At 44.1% G+C, this 15245-nt stretch overlaps 9 non-coding genes across 9 annotated transcripts; all 9 read right to left on the reverse strand.

Annotated features, from left to right (window-relative positions):
* Positions 1–2676: 2676 nt before the first annotated feature.
* Positions 2677–2758, reverse strand: trnal-uag (transfer RNA leucine (anticodon UAG)). Its single transcript has one exon. It is a non-coding gene; the product is annotated as a tRNA-Leu (tRNA).
* Positions 2759–3331: 573 nt separating this feature from the next.
* trnae-uuc (transfer RNA glutamic acid (anticodon UUC)) lies at positions 3332–3403 on the reverse strand. The gene has a single exon. It is a non-coding gene; the product is annotated as a tRNA-Glu (tRNA).
* A 473-nt stretch (positions 3404–3876) lies between these two features.
* trnal-aag (transfer RNA leucine (anticodon AAG)) lies at positions 3877–3958 on the reverse strand. The gene has a single exon. It is a non-coding gene; the product is annotated as a tRNA-Leu (tRNA).
* Positions 3959–7200: 3242 nt separating this feature from the next.
* On the reverse strand, positions 7201–7282 carry trnal-uag (transfer RNA leucine (anticodon UAG)). Its single transcript has one exon. It is a non-coding gene; the product is annotated as a tRNA-Leu (tRNA).
* Positions 7283–7855: 573 nt separating this feature from the next.
* Positions 7856–7927, reverse strand: trnae-uuc (transfer RNA glutamic acid (anticodon UUC)). The gene has a single exon. It is a non-coding gene; the product is annotated as a tRNA-Glu (tRNA).
* Positions 7928–8400: 473 nt separating this feature from the next.
* Positions 8401–8482, reverse strand: trnal-aag (transfer RNA leucine (anticodon AAG)). The gene has a single exon. It is a non-coding gene; the product is annotated as a tRNA-Leu (tRNA).
* A 3247-nt stretch (positions 8483–11729) lies between these two features.
* Positions 11730–11811, reverse strand: trnal-uag (transfer RNA leucine (anticodon UAG)). The gene has a single exon. It is a non-coding gene; the product is annotated as a tRNA-Leu (tRNA).
* A 573-nt stretch (positions 11812–12384) lies between these two features.
* trnae-uuc (transfer RNA glutamic acid (anticodon UUC)) lies at positions 12385–12456 on the reverse strand. Its single transcript has one exon. It is a non-coding gene; the product is annotated as a tRNA-Glu (tRNA).
* Positions 12457–12929: 473 nt separating this feature from the next.
* Positions 12930–13011, reverse strand: trnal-aag (transfer RNA leucine (anticodon AAG)). The gene has a single exon. It is a non-coding gene; the product is annotated as a tRNA-Leu (tRNA).
* Between the last annotated feature and the right edge of the window lie 2234 nt (positions 13012–15245).

Here is a 15245-nt window from a genome sequence, read left to right on the forward strand (position 1 = left end):
GAGTTTTATTTCTTGAACATCTGTAAATTGTATTCAACAGATATTAACTGAAATGGAACTAGGGCAAGAGCGTAGTCTCATGTAACACACACTCGTGTTACATTTGTACCACAAGGTAACCAAGTAAGTTATTACAAAGATATTCCTATTTACAACGATGGGCTAGGGAAAGGTAGTAATGAGAGTATTTAAAAAGAAGTATCAAAAGTTAACCCTGTATTCCTGAGAATTCTTTTAGAATGTTTCGAATTCACAAGAGCTATTTTAGGATTTTTGAGAGTTCTATTAGAATGTTCCAGATTCCTGAGCGTTCTTAGACTGTTCCAGATTCCTGAGAATTCTTTTAGAATGTTTCGAATTCACAAGAGCTATTTTAGGATTTTTGAGAGTTCTATTGGAATGTTCCAGATTCCTGAGAATCCTTTTAGGATGTTCCAAATTCCTCCAAATAATTCTCAATGACACATTGCAACACCAAGTTTTATTATAGTCACACATTGCAATAGAGTTTTCTGGGTAATTGACCAAGTCTGGTGGCATTACCTCCAAAGCTTATAGAAGTTTCTGCTAACAGCAGCTACATTGTCAGGAACAGCACCTACCAACAGATATCCTCAACAGCTCACCTCACTATCATAACCGAGCAATATTATTGTCAAATGTTGATGTTATTCACCTACAAAAACTCCTGGCTGTCCGTTGCTGTCATGGGGTGCGGAGGGTTAAATAGCAGCGCACATCTGAAAATAGCTTAACATACTCATGGTCCCTTTGTGGTTGTATAATACCTTGGTGCCACTGGATTTCAGCATGTCTCTCACACTCATACTGGTAACAGATGGTATCTCAGGATGTTTGAGGGAAGCATTCACACATAAAGGACCCAGAGTGGGGGGAGGAGTCTTTTGTCTCCTTCTCCACTGTAAGAGGTGGCAAGGGAGTGTGAAACTTTCTTTGGGGGTGGGGGTACCAAAGGTGTGAAAACAGCTGTGTACTGCCTTTAGTTCCTGTAAGAGGTATGTAACTGAAGGCCATGCTAGACTCAGTTAGGGACTCTGCCCATCGTCTGCCCCGCAATGATGCATTCCTTCACCAAGCTTGGCTTCTGTTCTTGTTATTATTAAAGAATGTTAGCTACCACTGACCGCTTGTCTGGAGGCTTTATTGAATGGAAAACTTGCACAACACCTAACATCATGGAGACCGCTGGAAGCACTGTGAGAATCATGTTCTTTGATTTCTCCAGTGCCTTCAATTTGATTGAATTTTATTGTTTTGCCTTTGGGGTGGCACCTGGGGTGGCCAGTCTGGTTGGGGGGGTGGCCTGTGCCCCCCCAGGCCACCCCGCTGTACACGCCATTGATCCTGGACTACCTCACCGACCGACCACAGTATGTGAGGACTCAGGGCTGTGTGTCGGACAGGGTCGTCTGCAGTACGGGGGCCCCACAGGGAACGGTTCTGGCTCCGTTCCTCTTCACCATCTACACTGCAGATTTCTCCCACAATTCCACCCAGTGCTTCCTGCAGAAGTTCTCTGATGACTCTGCAATAGTCGGCCTCATCACTGATGGGGACGACAAGGAGTACAGAGGTCTGACCCAAGACTTTGTGGACTGGTGCCAGCTGAACTACCTCCAGATCAACGCCAGTAAAACCAAGGAACTGGTGGTAGACTTCCGCAGGCACAAGCATTCTCCACTGCAACCACTGAACATCCAAGGTATGGACATTGAGGCTGTGGACAGCTACAGGTACCTTGGTGTTCATCTGAACAATAGACTGGACTGGACTCATAACTCAGACGCCCTCTACAGGAAAGGGCAGAGCAGGCTGTACCTGCTGCGGAGACTCAGGTCGTTTGGAGTGGAGGGCCCACTCCTGAAGACCTTCTATGACTCTGTTGTGGCTTCTGCTATCTTTTATGGCGTGGTCTGCTGGGGCGGCAGCATCTCTGCTGGGGACAGGAAGAGACTGAACAGGGTGATCCGAAGGGCCAGCTCTGTTCTAGGATGCCCTCTGGACCCAGTGGAGGTGGTGAGTGACAGGAGAACGGCGGCTAAGCTGTCATCCCTGTTGGACAACATCTCCCACCCCATGCAGCAGACTGTGACAGCACTGAGCAGCTCCTTCAGTGGGAGACTGCGGCACCCACGGTGTGGGACGGAGAGATTTCGCAGGTCTTTCCTCCCCACTGCTGTCAGACTCCATAATAAAGACTTTAACTGATCAAGCACACACATCCATACATATGCAATAATACTAAGTGCAATAATCCTTCTGTCATCGTTGTATTTTTACTCAGTTGTTTAAAGTATTTGTATTTGTATTCTATTTTTATCTTATTGTATATTTATTTTATTTTATTCTACTGTATATAGTATTTTATTTTATTCTATTCTGTACAGTTGTGTACTGTATTTATTCTTATTGTATTCTAATTTTTGCCTCATAACTTTTGCACTGTCCACTTCCTGCTGTGACAAAACAAATTCCCCACGTGTGGGACTAATAAAGGTTATCTTATCTTATCACCCTGGTTTGGAAGAATTGCTCTTGATGAGATTCCTGCTTGATTGTACTTGACAGACATTCTGTAACAGATTTGAGTTCCACTGCAGCCCTTACAATTTATTGGTAGGGGATGGAAGAAACACGAAAAGAACCTGAAGACTATGGAAGCAGTGGGATTCGAACCCACGCCTCCGAAGAGACTGGAGCCTAAATCCAGCACCTTAGACCGCTCGGTCATGCTACCATTGCGAGTGAGGACCTCATCGCAAAACTCTAGACAGTAAAACTTGAAAAAGTGCAGCACAAAATAGGAGCTCAGAACATTCAGTGATGCTCTTACTGTTGTAGAAAAACATGTTTAATACTTTTTGGACACAAAAACATCTGCCTGTCCTGGTTAAAACCTGTTCATCAACCCTGATTAACAATGGGCTCTTGGCTCAGTTTCATCATTGTCCATATGCAACTTGTCATAAGCACTGATCAACAGGCAGGATCACCATTCACAGAGAGTCAAGGAAGGGTTCCAATCACAGCATTGTAAGATGGCAAGAGACGTACCCTTAATGCACCCACCCTTGTTTCAAAGAAGCTCATTTGATTTTCACATAAACAGCCACCTTGACTCGCCGCTCATAATTGCAGGCCTGCTTGTGTACATCCTCATCACTGAAGACTGTACAGTCCTGATCTGAACCGTTATGCCATGTGCTTAGCCTTACCTGATGTTTGCCTTCAGCCAACAACTTTGCCCTATGTAATCCATCGTGGGATTAACACAAAGAACACATTGGCTTGTGGGCACATTAAAGACATGTTCCCATACCGGGAGTTGAACCCGGGTCGCCTGGGTGAAAACCAGGAATCTTAACCGCTAGACCATATGGGATTGGTTTGGTAATGCGCCACTGTCGTGCTCGTGCTGCTGGGTTAGAACCAGGCATTCTAGCCGCTAGACCATATGGGACTGCTCCACTGTCATGAAATCAAGGATACTCTTGTCACTCTGCAGCCTTGGTGAGACCAACATAGCAGCACCTTAATCAATTCTCCAGCAGTTGCAGGTTCTGCTCAAAAGCACATTACAAGGGAGTGGACTGGACTTGAAGCACACTTGAGTGGCATGTGGGAAAGTCCACTAACCAGTCAGTGATGAGACCATGAACAAAAAGACATGAAAAACATGCAAGTTGTAAATGACTTTACAGCACGTGCCTAATGTGGTTTGGAAGAATTGCTCCTGATGGGTTTCCTGCATGTTTGGACTTGACAGACATTCTATAACAGATTTGATTTCCACTGCAGCCCTTACAATTTATTGGTAAGGCATGGAAGAAACAAAACTTTGCCGCTAGAACACTATGGCAGCAGTGGGATTCGAACCCACGCCTCCGAAGAGACTGGAGCCTTAATCCAGCACCTTAGACCGCTCGGTCATGCTACCAATGCGAGTAAGGACCTCATCGCAAAAATCTAGATAGTAAAACTTGAAAAGTGCAGCACAAAATAGAAGCCCAGAACATTCAGTGATGCTCTTGCTGTTTTAGAAAAACATGTTTAATACTTGCCTGAATGTTTTTGGATACAATAGCATCTGCCTGCCCTGGTTAAACTCTTATTGCAGCAATAGGATTTCAACCCACATGTGTGAGGAGCCTGGAGTCTTAACCCAGATCCTTAGACCACACAATCTAACACCTTACAATGCAGTGGACTTGAAGCACACTTGAGTAGCCACTAACCAGTCAGTGTTGACACTGTGAATAAAAATATATGAAACACCTGCACATTGTAAATGACTTTTGCAAAAGAATTTCTTTTATTCATGTATTAATCGCATTATTATAAAAACAAACAATATCCTGCTCACTCTTCTGTTAATCTTCTTCTCCACTGATGCCTTACAAAAGCCGAAGCTATTGTTGCCTATCTGTACTTCAACATCATTAGTGAAAGGTCAAAATGACTGACCATGAGAGACGTGAGACCGTCTCTGGAAGGCTCTGATTCTTCTATTGAAGTTGGACTTGAAGTGGATTGGACTTGAGAGTTTTATTTCTTGAACATCTGTAAATTGTATTCAACAGATATTAACTGAAATGGAACTAGGGCAAGAGCATAGTCTCATGTAACACACACTCGTGTTACATTTGTACCACAAGGTAACCAAGTAAGTTATTACAAAGATATTCCTATTTACAACGATGGGCTAGGGAAAGGTAGTAATGAGAGTATTTAAAAAGAAGTATCAAAAGTTAACCCTGTATTCCTGAGAATTCTTTTAGAATGTTTCGAATTCACAAGAGCTATTTTAGGATTTTTGAGAGTTCTATTAGAATGTTCCAGATTCCTGAGCGTTCTTAGACTGTTCCAGATTCCTGAGAATTCTTTTAGAATGTTTCGAATTCACAAGAGCTATTTTAGGATTTTTGAGAGTTCTATTGGAATGTTCCAGATTCCTGAGAATCCTTTTAGGATGTTCCAAATTCCTCCAAATAATTCTCAATGACACATTGCAACACCAAGTTTTATTATAGTCACACATTGCAATAGAGTTTTCTGGGTAATTGACCAAGTCTGGTGGCATTACCTCCAAAGCTTATAGAAGTTTCTGCTAACAGCAGCTACATTGTCAGGAACAGCACCTACCAACAGATATCCTCAACAGCTCACCTCACTATCATAACCGAGCAATATTATTGTCAAATGTTGATGTTATTCACCTACAAAAACTCCTGGCTGTCCGTTGCTGTCATGGGGTGCGGAGGGTTAAATAGCAGCGCACATCTGAAAATAGCTTAACATACTCATGGTCCCTTTGTGGTTGTATAATACCTTGGTGCCACTGGATTTCAGCATGTCTCTCACACTCATACTGGTAACAGATGGTATCTCAGGATGTTTGAGGGAAGCATTCACACACAAAGGACCCAGAGTGGGGGGAGGAGTCTTTTGTCTCCTTCTCCACTGTAAGAGGTGGCAAGGGAGTGTGAAACTTTCTTTGGGGGTGGGGGTACCAAAGGTGTGAAAACAGCTGTGTACTGCCTTTAGTTCCTGTAAGAGGTATGTAACTGAAGGCCATGCTAGACTCAGTTAGGGACTCTGCCCATCGTCTGCCCCGCAATGATGCATTCCTTCACCAAGCTTGGCTTCTGTTCTTGTTATTATTAAAGAATGTTAGCTACCACTGACCGCTTGTCTGGAGGCTTTATTGAATGGAAAACTTGCACAACACCTAACATCATGGAGACCGCTGGAAGCACTGTGAGAATCATGTTCTTTGATTTCTCCAGTGCCTTCAACACCATTCTTCCCTCGGTTCTAAAGGATAAGCTGGAGAACTCTGGAGTGGACCATCACCTCACTACCTGGATCCTGGACTACCTCACCGACCGACCACAGTATGTGAGGACTCAGGGCTGTGTGTCGGACAGGGTCGTCTGCAGTACGGGGGCCCCACAGGGAACGGTTCTGGCTCCGTTCCTCTTCACCATCTACACTGCAGACTTCTCCCACAATTCCACCCAGTGCTTCCTGCAGAAGTTCTCTGATGACTCTGCAATAGTCGGCCTCATCACTGATGGGGACGACAAGGAGTACAGAGGTCTGACCCAAGACTTTGTGGACTGGTGCCAGCTGAACTACCTCCAGATCAACGCCAGTAAAACCAAGGAACTGGTGGTAGACTTCCGCAGGCACAAGCATTCTCCACTGCAACCACTGAACATCCAAGGTATGGACATTGAGGCTGTGGACAGCTACAGGTACCTTGGTGTTCATCTGAACAATAGACTGGACTGGACTCATAACTCAGACGCCCTCTACAGGAAAGGGCAGAGCAGGCTGTACCTGCTGCGGAGACTCAGGTCGTTTGGAGTGGAGGGCCCACTCCTGAAGACCTTCTATGACTCTGTTGTGGCTTCTGCTATCTTTTATGGCGTGGTCTGCTGGGGCGGCAGCATCTCTGCTGGGGACAGGAAGAGACTGAACAGGGTGATCCGAAGGGCCAGCTCTGTTCTAGGATGCCCTCTGGACCCAGTGGAGGTGGTGAGTGACAGGAGAACGGCGGCTAAGCTGTCATCCCTGTTGGACAACATCTCCCACCCCATGCAGCAGACTGTGACAGCACTGAGCAGCTCCTTCAGTGGGAGACTGCGGCACCCACGGTGTGGGACGGAGAGATTTCGCAGGTCTTTCCTCCCCACTGCTGTCAGACTCCATAATAAAGACTTTAACTGATCAAGCACACACATCCATACATATGCAATAATACTAAGTGCAATAATCCTTCTGTCATCGTTGTATTTTTACTCAGTTGTATATAGTATTTGTATTTGTATTCTATTTTTATCTTATTGTATATTTATTTTATTTTATTCTACTGTATATAGTATTTTATTTTATTCTATTCTGTACAGTTGTGTACTGTATTTATTCTTATTGTATTCTAATTTTTGCCTCATAACTTTTGCACTGTCCACTTCCTGCTGTGACAAAACAAATTTCCCACGTGTGGGACTAATAAAGGTTATCTTATCTTATCACCCTGGTTTGGAAGAATTGCTCTTGATGAGATTCCTGCTTGATTGTACTTGACAGACATTCTGTAACAGATTTGAGTTCCACTGCAGCCCTTACAATTTATTGGTAGGGGATGGAAGAAACACGAAAAGAACCTGAAGACTATGGCAGCAGTGGGATTCGAACCCACGCCTCCGAAGAGACTGGAGCCTAAATCCAGCACCTTAGACCGCTCGGTCATGCTACCATTGCGAGTGAGGACCTCATCGCAAAACTCTAGACAGTAAAACTTGAAAAAGTGCAGCACAAAATAGAAGCTCAGAACATTCAGTGATGCTCTTACTGTTGTAGAAAAACATGTTTAATACTTTTTGGACACAAAAACATCTGCCTGTCCTGGTTAAAACCTGTTCATCAACCCTGATTAACAATGGGCTCTTGGCTCAGTTTCATCATTGTCCATATGCAACTTGTCATAAGCACTGATCAACAGGCAGGATCACCATTCACAGAGAGTCAAGGAAGGGTTCCAATCACAGCATTGTAAGATGGCAAGAGACGTACCCTTAATGCACCCACCCTTGTTTCAAAGAAGCTCATTTGATTTTCACATAAACAGCCACCTTGACTCGCCGCTCATAATTGCAGGCCTGCTTGTGTACATCCTCATCACTGAAGACTGTACAGTCCCGATCTGAACCGTTATGCCATGTGCTTAGCCTTACCTGATGTTTGCCTTCAGCCAACAACTTTGCCCTATGTAATCCATCGTGGGATTAACACAAAGAACACATTGGCTTGTGGGCACATTAAAGACATGTTCCCATACCGGGAGTTGAACCCGGGTCGCCTGGGTGAAAACCAGGAATCCTAACCGCTAGACCATATGGGATTGGTTTGGTAATGCGCCACTGTCGTGCTCGTGCTGCTGGGTTAGAACCAGGCATTCTAGCCGCTAGACCATATGGGACTGCTCCACTGTCATGAAATCAAGGATACTCTTGTCACTCTGCAGCCTTGGTGAGACCAACATAGCAGCACCTTAATCAATTCTCCAGCAGTTGCAGGTTCTGCTCAAAAGCACATTACAAGGGAGTGGACTGGACTTGAAGCACACTTGAGTGGCATGTGGGAAAGTCCACTAACCAGTCAGTGATGAGACCATGAACAAAAAGACATGAAAAACATGCAAGTTGTAAATGACTTTACAGCACGTGCCTAATGTGGTTTGGAAGAATTGCTCCTGATGGGTTTCCTGCATGTTTGGACTTGACAGACATTCTATAACAGATTTGATTTCCACTGCAGCCCTTACAATTTATTGGTAAGGCATGGAAGAAACAAAACTTTGCCGCTAGAACACTATGGCAGCAGTGGGATTCGAACCCACGCCTCCGAAGAGACTGGAGCCTTAATCCAGCACCTTAGACCGCTCGGTCATGCTACCAATGCGAGTAAGGACCTCATCGCAAAAATCTAGATAGTAAAACTTGAAAAGTGCAGCACAAAATAGAAGCCCAGAACATTCAGTGATGCTCTTGCTGTTTTAGAAAAACATGTTTAATACTTGCCTGAATGTTTTTGGATACAATAGCATCTGCCTGCCCTGGTTAAACTCTTATTGCAGCAATAGGATTTCAACCCACATGTGTGAGGAGCCTGGAGTCTTAACCCAGATCCTTAGACCACACAATCTAACACCTTACAATGCGGTGGACTTGAAGCACACTTGAGTAGCCACTAACCAGTCAGTGTTGACACTGTGAATAAAAATATATGAAACACCTGCACATTGTAAATGACTTTTGCAAAAGAATTTCTTTTATTCATGTATTAATCGCATTATTATAAAAACAAACAATATCCTGCTCACTCTTCTGTTAATCTTCTTCTCCACTGATGCCTTACAAAAGCCGAAGCTATTGTTGCCTATCTGTACTTCAACATCATTAGTGAAAGGTCAAAATGACTGACCATGAGAGACGTGAGACCGTCTCTGGAAGGCTCTGATTCTTCTATTGAAGTTGGACTTGAAGTGGATTGGACTTGAGAGTTTTATTTCTTGAACATCTGTAAATTGTATTCAACAGATATTAACTGAAATGGAACTAGGGCAAGAGCGTAGTCTCATGTAACACACACTCGTGTTACATTTGTACCACAAGGTAACCAAGTAAGTTATTACAAAGATATTCCTATTTACAACGATGGGCTAGGGAAAGGTAGTAATGAGAGTATTTAAAAAGAAGTATCAAAAGTTAACCCTGTATTCCTGAGAATTCTTTTAGAATGTTTCGAATTCACAAGAGCTATTTTAGGATTTTTGAGAGTTCTATTAGAATGTTCCAGATTCCTGAGCGTTCTTAGACTGTTCCAGATTCCTGAGAATTCTTTTAGAATGTTTCGAATTCACAAGAGCTATTTTAGGATTTTTGAGAGTTCTATTGGAATGTTCCAGATTCCTGAGAATCCTTTTAGGATGTTCCAAATTCCTCCAAATAATTCTCAATGACACATTGCAACACCAAGTTTTATTATAGTCACACATTGCAATAGAGTTTTCTGGGTAATTGACCAAGTCTGGTGGCATTACCTCCAAAGCTTATAGAAGTTTCTGCTAACAGCAGCTACATTGTCAGGAACAGCACCTACCAACAGATATCCTCAACAGCTCACCTCACTATCATAACCGAGCAATATTATTGTCAAATGTTGATGTTATTCACCTACAAAAACTCCTGGCTGTCCGTTGCTGTCATGGGGTGCGGAGGGTTAAATAGCAGCGCACATCTGAAAATAGCTTAACATACTCATGGTCCCTTTGTGGTTGTATAATACCTTGGTGCCACTGGATTTCAGCATGTCTCTCACACTCATACTGGTAACAGATGGTATCTCAGGATGTTTGAGGGAAGCATTCACACATAAAGGACCCAGAGTGGGGGGAGGAGTCTTTTGTCTCCTTCTCCACTGTAAGAGGTGGCAAGGGAGTGTGAAACTTTCTTTGGGGGTGGGGGTACCAAAGGTGTGAAAACAGCTGTGTACTGCCTTTAGTTCCTGTAAGAGGTATGTAACTGAAGGCCATGCTAGACTCAGTTAGGGACTCTGCCCATCGTCTGCCCCGCAATGATGCATTCCTTCACCAAGCTTGGCTTCTGTTCTTGTTATTATTAAAGAATGTTAGCTACCACTGACCGCTTGTCTGGAGGCTTTATTGAATGGAAAACTTGCACAACACCTAACATCATGGAGACCGCTGGAAGCACTGTGAGAATCATGTTCTTTGATTTCTCCAGTGCCTTCAACACCATTCTTCCCTCGGTTCTAAAGGATAAGCTGGAGAACTCTGGAGTGGACCATCACCTCACTACCTGGATCCTGGACTACCTCACCGACCGACCACAGTATGTGAGGACTCAGGGCTGTGTGTCGGACAGGGTCGTCTGCAGTACGGGGGCCCCACAGGGAACGGTTCTGGCTCCGTTCCTCTTCACCATCTACACTGCAGACTTCTCCCACAATTCCACCCAGTGCTTCCTGCAGAAGTTCTCTGATGACTCTGCAATAGTCGGCCTCATCACTGATGGGGACGACAAGGAGTACAGAGGTCTGACCCAAGACTTTGTGGACTGGTGCCAGCTGAACTACCTCCAGATCAACGCCAGTAAAACCAAGGAACTGGTGGTAGACTTCCGCAGGCACAAGCATTCTCCACTGCAACCACTGAACATCCAAGGTATGGACATTGAGGCTGTGGACAGCTACAGGTACCTTGGTGTTCATCTGAACAATAGACTGGACTGGACTCATAACTCAGACGCCCTCTACAGGAAAGGGCAGAGCAGGCTGTACCTGCTGCGGAGACTCAGGTCGTTTGGAGTGGAGGGCCCACTCCTGAAGACCTTCTATGACTCTGTTGTGGCTTCTGCTATCTTTTATGGCGTGGTCTGCTGGGGCGGCAGCATCTCTGCTGGGGACAGGAAGAGACTGAACAGGGTGATCCGAAGGGCCAGCTCTGTTCTAGGATGCCCTCTGGACCCAGTGGAGGTGGTGAGTGACAGGAGAACGGCGGCTAAGCTGTCATCCCTGTTGGACAACATCTCCCACCCCATGCAGCAGACTGTGACAGCACTGAGCAGCTCCTTCAGTGGGAGACTGCGGCACCCACGGTGTGGGACGGAGAGATTTCGCAGGTCTTTCCTCCCCACTGCTGTCAGACTCCATAATAAAGACTTTAACTGATCAAGCACACACATCCATACATATGCAATAATACTAAGTGCAATAATCCTTCTGTCATCGTTGTATTTTTACTCAGTTGTATATAGTATTTGTATTTGTATTCTATTTTTATCTTATTGTATATTTATTTTATTTTATTCTACTGTATATAGTATTTTATTTTATTCTATTCTGTACAGTTGTGTACTGTATTTATTCTTATTGTATTCTAATTTTTGCCTCATAACTTTTGCACTGTCCACTTCCTGCTGTGACAAAACAAATTTCCCACGTGTGGGACTAATAAAGGTTATCTTATCTTATCTTATCACCCTGGTTTGGAAGAATTGCTCTTGATGAGATTCCTGCTTGATTGTACTTGACAGACATTCTGTAACAGATTTGAGTTCCACTGCAGCCCTTACAATTTATTGGTAGGGGATGGAAGAAACACGAAAAGAACCTGAAGACTATGGCAGCAGTGGGATTCGAACCCACGCCTCCAAAGAGACTGGAGCCTAAATCCAGCACCTTAGACCGCTCGGTCATGCTACCATTGCAAGTGAGGACCTCATCGCAAAACTCTAGACAGTAAAACTTGAAAAAGTGCAGCACAAAATAGGAGCTCAGAACATTCAGTGATGCTCTTACTGTTGTAGAAAAACATGTTTAATACTTTTTGGACACAAAAACATCTGCCTGTCCTGGTTAAAACCTGTTCATCAACCCTGATTAACAATGGGCTCTTGGCTCAGTTTCATCATTGTCCATATGCAACTTGTCATAAGCACTGATCAACAGGCAGGATCACCATTCACAGAGAGTCAAGGAAGGGTTCCAATCACAGCATTGTAAGATGGCAAGAGACGTACCCTTAATGCACCCACCCTTGTTTCAAAGAAGCTCATTTGATTTTCACATAAACAGCCACCTTGACTCGCCGCTCATAATTGCAGGCCTGCTTGTGTACATCCTCATCACTGAAGACTGTACAGTCCCGATCTGAACCGTTATGCCATGTGCTTAGCCTTACCTGATGTTTGCCTTCAGCCAACAACTTTGCCCTATGTAATCCATTGTGGGATTAACACAAAGAACACATTGGCTTGTGGGCACATTAAAGACATGTTCCCATACCGGGAGTTGAACCCGGGTCGCCTGGGTGAAAACCAGGAATCCTAACCGCTAGACCATATGGGATTGGTTTGGTAATGCGCCACTGTCGTGCTCGTGCTGCTGGGTTAGAACCAGGCATTCTAGCCGCTAGACCATATGGGACTGCTCCACTGTCATGAAATCAAGGATACTCTTGTCACTCTGCAGCCTTGGTGAGACCAACATAGCAGCACCTTAATCAATTCTCCAGCAGTTGCAGGTTCTGCTCAAAAGCACATTACAAGGGAGTGGACTGGACTTGAAGCACACTTGAGTGGCATGTGGGAAAGTCCACTAACCAGTCAGTGATGAGACCATGAACAAAAAGACATGAAAAACATGCAAGTTGTAAATGACTTTACAGCACGTGCCTAATGTGGTTTGGAAGAATTGCTCCTGATGGGTTTCCTGCATGTTTGGACTTGACAGACATTCTATAACAGATTTGATTTCCACTGCAGCCCTTACAATTTATTGGTAAGGCATGGAAGAAACAAAACTTTGCCGCTAGAACACTATGGCAGCAGTGGGATTCGAACCCACGCCTCCGAAGAGACTGGAGCCTTAATCCAGCACCTTAGACCGCTCGGTCATGCTACCAATGCGAGTAAGGACCTCATCGCAAAAATCTAGATAGTAAAACTTGAAAAGTGCAGCACAAAATAGAAGCCCAGAACATTCAGTGATGCTCTTGCTGTTTTAGAAAAACATGTTTAATACTTGCCTGAATGTTTTTGGATACAATAGCATCTGCCTGCCCTGGTTAAACTCTTATTGCAGCAATAGGATTTCAACCCACATGTGTGAGGAGCCTGGAGTCTTAACCCAGATCCTTAGACCACACAATCTAACACCTTACAATGCGGTGGACTTGAAGCACACTTGAGTAGCCACTAACCAGTCAGTGTTGACACTGTGAATAAAAATATATGAAACACCTGCACATTGTAAATGACTTTTGCAAAAGAATTTCTTTTATTCATGTATTAATCGCATTATTATAAAAACAAACAATATCCTGCTCACTCTTCTGTTAATCTTCTTCTCCACTGATGCCTTACAAAAGCCGAAGCTATTGTTGCCTATCTGTACTTCAACATCATTAGTGAAAGGTCAAAATGACTGACCATGAGAGACGTGAGACCGTCTCTGGAAGGCTCTGATTCTTCTATTGAAGTTGGACTTGAAGTGGATTGGACTTGAGAGTTTTATTTCTTGAACATCTGTAAATTGTATTCAACAGATATTAACTGAAATGGAACTAGGGCAAGAGCATAGTCTCATGTAACACACACTCGTGTTACATTTGTACCACAAGGTAACCAAGTAAGTTATTACAAAGATATTCCTATTTACAACGATGGGCTAGGGAAAGGTAGTAATGAGAGTATTTAAAAAGAAGTATCAAAAGTTAACCCTGTATTCCTGAGAATTCTTTTAGAATGTTTCGAATTCACAAGAGCTATTTTAGGATTTTTGAGAGTTCTATTAGAATGTTCCAGATTCCTGAGCGTTCTTAGACTGTTCCAGATTCCTGAGAATTCTTTTAGAATGTTTCGAATTCACAAGAGCTATTTTAGGATTTTTGAGAGTTCTATTGGAATGTTCCAGATTCCTGAGAATCCTTTTAGGATGTTCCAAATTCCTCCAAATAATTCTCAATGACACATTGCAACACCAAGTTTTATTATAGTCACACATTGCAATAGAGTTTTCTGGGTAATTGACCAAGTCTGGTGGCATTACCTCCAAAGCTTATAGAAGTTTCTGCTAACAGCAGCTACATTGTCAGGAACAGCACCTACCAACAGATATCCTCAACAGCTCACCTCACTATCATAACCGAGCAATATTATTGTCAAATGTTGATGTTATTCACCTACAAAAACTCCTGGCTGTCCGTTGCTGTCATGGGGTGCGGAGGGTTAAATAGCAGCGCACATCTGAAAATAGCTTAACATACTCATGGTCCCTTTGTGGTTGTATAATACCTTGGTGCCACTGGATTTCAGCATGTCTCTCACACTCATACTGGTAACAGATGGTATCTCAGGATGTTTGAGGGAAGCATTCACACATAAAGGACCCAGAGTGGGGGGAGGAGTCTTTTGTCTCCTTCTCCACTGTAAGAGGTGGCAAGGGAGTGTGAAACTTTCTTTGGGGGTGGGGGTACCAAAGGTGTGAAAACAGCTGTGTACTGCCTTTAGTTCCTGTAAGAGGTATGTAACTGAAGGCCATGCTAGACTCAGTTAGGGACTCTGCCCATCGTCTGCCCCGCAATGATGCATTCCTTCACCAAGCTTGGCTTCTGTTCTTGTTATTATTAAAGAATGTTAGCTACCACTGACCGCTTGTCTGGAGGCTTTATTGAATGGAAAACTTGCACAACACCTAACATCATGGAGACAGCTGGAAGCACTGTGAGAATCATGTTCTTTGATTTCTCCAGTGCCTTCAACACCATTCTTCCCTCGGTTCTAAAGGATAAGCTGGAGAACTCTGGAGTGGACCATCACCTCACTACCTGGATCCTGGACTACCTCACCGACCGACCACAGTATGTGAGGACTCAGGGCTGTGTGTCGGACAGGGTCGTCTGCAGTACGGGGGCCCCACAGGGAACGGTTCTGGCTCCGTTCCTCTTCACCATCTACACTGCAGACTTCTCCCACAATTCCACCCAGTGCTTCCTGCAGAAGTTCTCTGATGACTCTGCAATAGTCGGCCTCATCACTGATGGGGACGACAAGGAGTACAGAGGTCTGACCCAAGACTTTGTGGACTGGTGCCAGCTGAACTACCTCCAGATCAACGCCAGTAAAACCAAGGAACTG

Source organism: Diplotaxodon limnothrissa, linkage group LG3 (genome assembly GCF_057381915.1).
Source record: "Diplotaxodon limnothrissa isolate DT_005_m linkage group LG3, D_limnothrissa_male_GT1.1, whole genome shotgun sequence".
In the NCBI taxonomy this organism is placed as follows: domain Eukaryota; kingdom Metazoa; phylum Chordata; class Actinopteri; order Cichliformes; family Cichlidae; genus Diplotaxodon; species Diplotaxodon limnothrissa.